General features: G+C 33.1%; 1 pseudogene; it reads left to right on the top strand.

Moving 5' to 3' along the window:
* The first annotated feature begins 4,182 nt into the window (after positions 1–4,182).
* On the top strand, positions 4,183–6,307 carry LOC145628283 (12-oxophytodienoate reductase 3-like; annotated as a pseudogene).
* The last annotated feature ends 1,558 nt before the right edge of the window (positions 6,308–7,865 follow it).

The raw sequence follows: 7,865 nt of genomic DNA, 5'->3' as shown, positions 1-7,865 counted from the left end.
AGCTTGTAAGTGTTTAAGGTGTTGTCATCTTAATAAGATTTAATTCTTCATGTTATATATGTACTTATGTTTACAAATACATTGGAGAAAATCTAGTCATTACAAATATTTAATTTTTGCAATCCGTTGACTTTTTAATATTGTGAACTTGATAAAAGAAGAACGTTTGCTAAAGTTACAATTGATATAATAAATCACAATTTTAACAAACTTATTGGATATTTCGATCAACTATACATCTTGATTCTTTCCAACAAGCCTTATAGGTCCAAATTTGAATCTCGATTCTAATAACTTTGATGCATGTAAACATGAAAACTAGACCTTCGAATTCCCAAATCGCATTGGGTTGATAAAGCTCACTTTCAATGAAATAGTTTGGATTTGTTTCAATGGATACTACTTCTTCTTTATAAATAAACCATATTACTTTATTTTTTGAACAACCCTATTACTTGTTCTTTTATTACTTCGTATTATGTTTGTTTTCTAAAAGGCATGCTTTTCCACATTAACTAATTTATAAGAGGCTATATATCATTAACAAACAATAAATATGAGATTTTTTTCGATAAATATATATATGAAAAATAAAAACAGACAATAGGAACCTCTCCTCACAAGTGGAACTACTCATAAAGCAAAACATCTATACAGTAATAGATAAAAAAAAATAATAATAATAATAAATAAATAAAAACGCACCTGCTTTTTTGACCAATTTTTGTTTTTTGACAAATTGAGGGTTTTGAAGATTGGGATAATTGCTTTAAGATGGAAATGGAAGTGTCAAACGAATTGATAATGGTGGAATAATGACTTTCCAAAAATGGCAAGATCTTGTCATTTTGGGAGCTTTGATTTTGATAATCTCCATCACTACTTGTATTACCACATTCTAATTCGGGTGGAAAAAGTAGTAATGATCGTAGTTGACTAGTTGCTTCCCAACCCTTTTTCAACTCTTCCTCTAATACCTTCATATCCATTTTTGTTCTCAATCTTACTTCTTAATTTCTCTATATTATTTTTATTTCTATTTTTGGTTGTTTTTGATAAGAACAAAATTATGTTATGTACTAATAAAGAGATGCTTCGTCTTTATTATAAGGAAGAAGTTAAGCAACATATCTAATGTCAACAATATTATTCAAACACAACTTGTATGATTTTTAATTAGAATATAAATAGCCAAAGTCTGCAGTAAGATTTCAGATAGATACGAATGATTTTTTTAATAGCTAATTAGTTAAGCAAGTAATTAAAAAAGGGTTAGCTCATTGACCAACAAGTAATTAAAAAAGGATTTGCCCATAGACCATAAAGTGATTACGCGCTTATGATGACAAATATGAAATCTAGTCTTTCAGGTCGGTAAATCTGTCAAATGGGTTGATTTCGGGGTTGATGTGATTTTTTAACACTAACTTTTTTAAATTTTGGAGCATTCATATTTTAAAATAATAATTTAGATATAGATTAGAATTTTATTTTTGCTAAACTTAATTAACTTTTTTTTACTAAACATTATTTGAGTAGGGTGAAAAGAAATGAAGAATGTGAATTTAAATGTTTAAATCACAATAAACTTCGAGAAAATACAAGTTTATAACCTTGATAATTGATAAATAAAAATTGTTTATCAAAGGGTGTAGATGTTAAATGTAAATTATATCTAACTTTTGGTTAACTCTTATTATCTCTTTCCTCCTTCAACCTTTTGTTATTTTCTGATCTATTTTCCTCTCTCCTCCTTCAACCTTTTGTTGTTTTCTCTCTCCTCCTTCAACCTTCAATTTTAATGGTGGAAATCTGAAACCCAAAGTTCCAAACCCAGATACCACTTTTTCCTCGACGGCACCACCACCTATGACAGTTCAAAATGCTATCGCGAATGAAAGGCTCTCCTCAGTGGGATTGATATGACCCTGATTTACACTCTTTTCTAGTAGGGTGTCTATTTGTTTTTCCGCGAAACGGCCATTGTTATGAAGAAGAGGTGGGTTACGGGAAGAAGAGGAAGACGACGGGACGAAGAGGAAGGCTTTGTGGGTTTGATTGGCTGAAGGCGGATATATGGCGGTGGCTGTGATAGATTTCGGACGGTGGTCGATGTGATGGTGGTGGATCAGATAGTGTGCTGGCGGTGGAAGATTTGAGAAAAGGTGAGACGAAGGAGATGAATAGTTACAAACGGTGAGTTAACACCGTTTATTCCAAAAATCTGTTCAACATATCATAATGGCCTACAAACAGTAAAAATATTTTTTTTAATAAAAAAACACAAATTTCAATACAAATTATTTACAAAAATGTCATTTGATAAACATAATTTGTTTATCAAGGTTATAAACCGGGGCTTGCTCATAACTTTCCCTCTAATAATTTCGATTGCACAAATTTTTGTATGCGGCTGGCCACATGGTGCGGCAAGGGTTACTTGTATGGTGTTACTGATTTTCTCAGGAGTTACTTGTAGGTGTTACTTGTATTCTAGGGATACTTGTATGGGTGTTATTACTAGTTTTGTAAGGGGTTACTTGTAGGTGTTACTTGTATTCTGGGATTACTTGTATGAGTATTACTTGTTTTGGTCAAGGGTTACTTATAGGTGTTACTTGTATTCTGGGATTACTTGTATGGGTGTTACTGGTTTTGGTCAGGGGCTACTGGTAGGGTGTTACTGATTTGGTACGAGATTTTGGTCTTGGGTTACTTGTAGGTGAAATTCAACCCCTACAAGTAATCCATACAAGTAACTCCAAAATACAAATAACTCATACAAGTAACCCCAGAATACAAGTAACCCCAAAATACAAGTAACAACTACAAGCTGGCTACAAGTAACTCCAAAAACAAGTAACCCAGAATACAAGTAACTCATGCCGCACCATATGGCCTGCCGCACTGAAAAAACTCTGTTTCGATTGACATTATGAAATCATGTAATGTGCACAAGATTTGCCTACCCCAACTAATTTGTTACTCTACAAATTTTAGTTTAATTTTTTTTAAATACTCTCATCATGTGCTAAACTTTATTATAAATCCAAGTCAACTATTCTAATACTTTTTTTTAAAGCAACTTCGAAGTATATTTGAGATATTAATTACAAAAATTATTGTTGTTGAATTAAATTAATTGCTTACTTTACGGAGAAGAAATTAAATTGACGTCACTCGATTTAAATAGTTCGAATAGAAGCTAAGTCTACCAGCGATGTGATGAACAACTAAATGTATGCAATTCTTAACTGTAGCTTGCATCATAAATTCCTTTTATAAAGCCATCATTTTAAGTTGCAAGACCTCAAATCTCAACTTTTTAAATAATCTTTTTTGGTAAAATTTCTCAAAATATAGAAATGGTTGTGCCAAAAAACAAGGCCATGGATGACCTTTTTTCTCCATACCAATTGGGCTCATGCAAGCTCTCCCACAGGTTAGTTCCTTTAAATTTGATCTAATATAGTAAGAAATCATAACTAAATTCACTAAAGAATACATTACAGTCAAAAATCATTTTGTTATATGAAGTATATATATAGGACAATCTATCTCTAGTACATAAGTCTGCAATTTATGATCGAGTTTAGTGTCATACCATTACATTTTACGTATTCAAAATGATTGTATTGTACTCCTTCATTCATAATATATGTCATAGTTTGACCAGATACACTGCATACACATGTCAATACATAAGTTTAATTGTACGGTAATAAAATTCTAACAAAATAAAAAATGATATGGAAAAGTATATGTCCAAAGTTAATATTTTTTTTTTATAAAAAAAAAAAAAAAAAAAAAAAAAAAAAAAGGAGATCATGATGCACAATTGCATGAATTTAGATCAATCTAATGCATACTAATTAATTAGATCATGATTGGAACTATTTTAATTTATAGGATAGTTTTGCCGTCGATGAGTAGATGTCGGGCCATAAACGGAATACCAAATGAAACACTCGAGAAGTATTACACCCAACGATCCACTCCTGGTGGTTTGCTCGTTACCGAAGGCACCCTCATCGCCCCAGTAACTGCACGGTAATTATATTATTATAGTAGTCATATCTCAAAAGACGACTATAATCATTTAAACATTATGGTGTTAATATATATATTTTAAAGTTCAACCTTATTTTTTATTTTTTGTTTTCTTTCAATAGATACTCTAAAATGGTTGATGTTAAGGGTCAAGCTTGGTTTGGGATCCTATATAAATATGTTCCTCCTCATTGCCCTGGAATCTACACAAACCAACAAGTTGAATCATGGAAGAAAGTGGTAGACTCAGTTCATGGTAAAGGTGCCATCATCTTTTGTCAATTGTGGCACGTTGGTCAGGTTTTTAATCAAGGTTCGAATTCATCATCAAACCAATTATATTAGGTCATGTTATTATAAATTTATTTTTCAGAATTTCAATTCAGTTTAGTTCAGCTATTTAGTACAAGTATAATTTAGCTCAGCTTAACTCAATTATGTTCATCATATCATCAAATCATAACCATCGTCATCATTATCAGTCATTTGTCATCTAGCATCATCGTCATTTGTTAAAGATATGATGTATTTTCTGATATCTCATATCTCTAACATCATTCAATTTTATTCAACTTTATCCAAAAAAATATGTATTTTTTATTCTTCGTATTACTTTCACTATTTTAGCTTTTCTATATTAGTAATGCACAATCTTATATAAGGAGTATTAAAAATTAAAAAAAATTGATTGTTTGAAAATATATATACTTAAAGAAAAGTTAATTGTTTGAAAATATATTTGATTTTACACTATTCATATATACTACACTTTGACTCACTTTTATGATTTAAAGATACGATAAAATATAGTCATGTGGGATCGGATTTTGTTTGCATCGTGTTGATGTATATTAAACTAATATCCTCCACTTTTTATAATTTTACTATGATGTCATATTATGCTGTTATTGTTTGATGGTTGAATACAACTATGCAAGTATTGAAGTAAATAGCTAGTATACCAAAATGAAGATGTTATATTAATGTTGTTAACAGTTAGTCAGTTACGATTGAATCAGGCAAATGGAGTCCAGAGGCCAAAGGTGGCGAACCTGAAACATTATTAGAGGTTATAGAACGTTATCGACGAGCAACTCTCAATGCCATTCGTGCTGGTATGAAATTATGAATATATATGCTTAATGCTTTATTATTGACAGAGTATAAAACATATTTCTGAACCATCTCAACCAAAAGCTTAAGCTGATGGGTCGTGAGGCCTAAAAATATGTTTTATACTCTATCAATTATTTTACGAAATTAACATTTGTATGAATCTTTTATTGATAAGTGTTAGTTAGTCCAATTTAGTGTACCTTTTTTGGGATATTAGCCTTGAGTGTTGAGAGTCAAGTTTGAGAAACACACGAGTTTTTTTTTTTCAACTTAATCAACAAACCAACCATATTTGGTGGAAGTGTTGGAAAACTCACCTTGTAACATTGAGGTCACAGGTTCAAATCTCACTATATCCCACTATATCCATATTTGCTTGGGAATTGGGGATTCTCTTACCTTCAGAAAATGAAAAAAAAAAAAAAAAGTAGGACATCTTTTGTTTAAACTATTAAATAAGCTCAACTGGACATAACAACTATCCTATGTGTTGAATCCTAAGCTAACTTCTTTTTACAAATCAAATTTATAGGTTTTGATGGAGTAGAGATACATGCGGAATTTTACATTGAATGATCAATTCGAAAAGCCGAATAAATCATCACTTGAAGGCATAACCAAGTTTCTAATGCAAGTGATTCAAGCCGTTGTTGGTACCATAGGAGCTGACAAAGTAGGAGTTAGAATCTCACCTTCCATTGACCGATTTGAAGCCACTGATTTCAACTCACTAGATTTGGGTCTAGCCGTCGTTGAAGGGCTTAACAAACTACAATTCGACTTGGGATCAAAGCTCGCTTACCTCCATACAACTCGACCTAGGTTAGCCCTAGGAGTTGCTAAGGAAAAAGCCGAGGGTGATGCTCAAAACTCGAAAAAATTGAGGGATGCTTATGAAGGGACTTTTATGAGTAGTGGTGGCTATACTAAGGATCAAGGAATGAAAGCTGTGGCTCAAGGGGAGGCTGATTTGGTTGCTTACGGACGGTCTTTTTTAGCTAATCCTGATTTAGTCCAAAGGTTTAAGGTTAATAATGCACCTATGAATGACTATGTTAGGGCTACATTTTATACTCATGATCCTGTTTTGGGTTATACCGATTATCCTATCATGGGCAAGGAAGCAATCAAGGGTTACTAAATTTAGCAATGTTTATAAGAGTCAAAATGTCAAATCCATTCAATCTATCGTTTGTTAAAATTACTTGTAAAGCAATGGAAGTGTGTGTAATTGTTTTCAATAAAAGAAGAAAGATATATACCAATAAAAAAAAATTAAAAAAATATAATAAAAGAGGGAGTGAATAGAAGCTAAGGTATGTGACAACTTTGTTTTATTTGAAATTTTTGTAATATACTACGTAATAGTCTTCATGTATAATTTAAAATTTCCTGATAATCCTCTATCTTATTTTGATGTATCTATTTGTTATTTGTAAGACACTTAGTTTTAGAGGTTGAGGACAGGAGGTTGCATATTTGAATCTTGTTGATAATTTTATTTTTTAATTTTATAATGATGATATGCACTGACAAGGTTTAACTGAAACTACTTCTAGAAGCCCTTCCATGTCATCTACTTCTAGAAGCCTTTCCATGTCGGCACTCCCTACCCCTCATGTCGGCAATGTTGAATTCAACATTGCATTTAATTAGCTAGCTTCATATTAATTTCTGGTAGTTGTAGTAGTTGCTAATGAAGGCTATAAATAACCATGGTTGTAGCCCGTTAACCGGCAAGCCTTTGACATGAAATATAATTAAACACTTTTGAGTGTTCTTAGGTAGAGTATTATCTCCCTAACCCTTGGCGGTGTTACTGTATCCAAGGTTCCTCTCTCAATTGTTCCTAGTGGTGTTTCTGTATCTAGGAATAAGTAGAGCTGTATCGTCGGAGTAGCCGGCCGACGTGGTGAATTGACTAATTCTAACCGACCCCAACTTAGTACGGTGTCAAATTGGTATCAGAGCCAAGGTTGTCGTTTACCATCTCGCCCAACCTCCATTGAAGCTGTCGAATTGCCGACGCTGCTTCAACACCCATATTTGTTGTAGCCTTAATTAAAACCACCCACAAAATTAAAACCACCCAATCGCCCCCATAAACTGCCCTTTCATTACTCTACCGACAACCACCATTAAAATCTACCGTCGATTGCCATTCCAACCTCACCGTAAAACGAAAAAAAATACTTACCCAGCTGTGAGTTCCGCCGCACCATCACCAGTCCGCTACACCAAATATTGTTGGGGTTTGGTGAGTCCGACTCACCGCGGAAACAACCCCGACCCGAGGAACCACTCGCAATAATTAAAATCATAAAGCATAAATAAATAATCACAAAGAAAAGATAACGAATCTTACCCTCGAAGCGAGCCTCGCCCAAAAACCGGGGCTCTTACTTGAAAGCTACGAGCACGTCAAGCGCCGCGCCTCCGACGGTATCCACCCACAAAAAGGCGAACACAACTTTAAGGTCCGCTACCTTGGGGCACTACAAGAAAAAGGGAAATTAGCAACTGATTTTTGCGACTACCATAATAATTAGTCGCAAAAAATATTTTTGCGACTGAAAAAGACGAGTAGTTGCAAATTTTGCAACCGATTTTGCAGTAATTGCTATGCGGTCACTGATTAGCGACTGATTTTTGCGACTACCATAATAATCAGTCGCTAAAAGTATTTTTGCAACTGAAAT

Source organism: Chenopodium album, chromosome 4 (genome assembly GCF_948465745.1).
Source record: "Chenopodium album chromosome 4, dcCheAlbu1.1, whole genome shotgun sequence".
NCBI lineage: Eukaryota > Viridiplantae > Streptophyta > Magnoliopsida > Caryophyllales > Amaranthaceae > Chenopodium > Chenopodium album.
The sequence above is the reverse complement of the archived record's forward strand: the minus strand, read 5'-3'. Positions and strand labels throughout refer to the sequence as shown.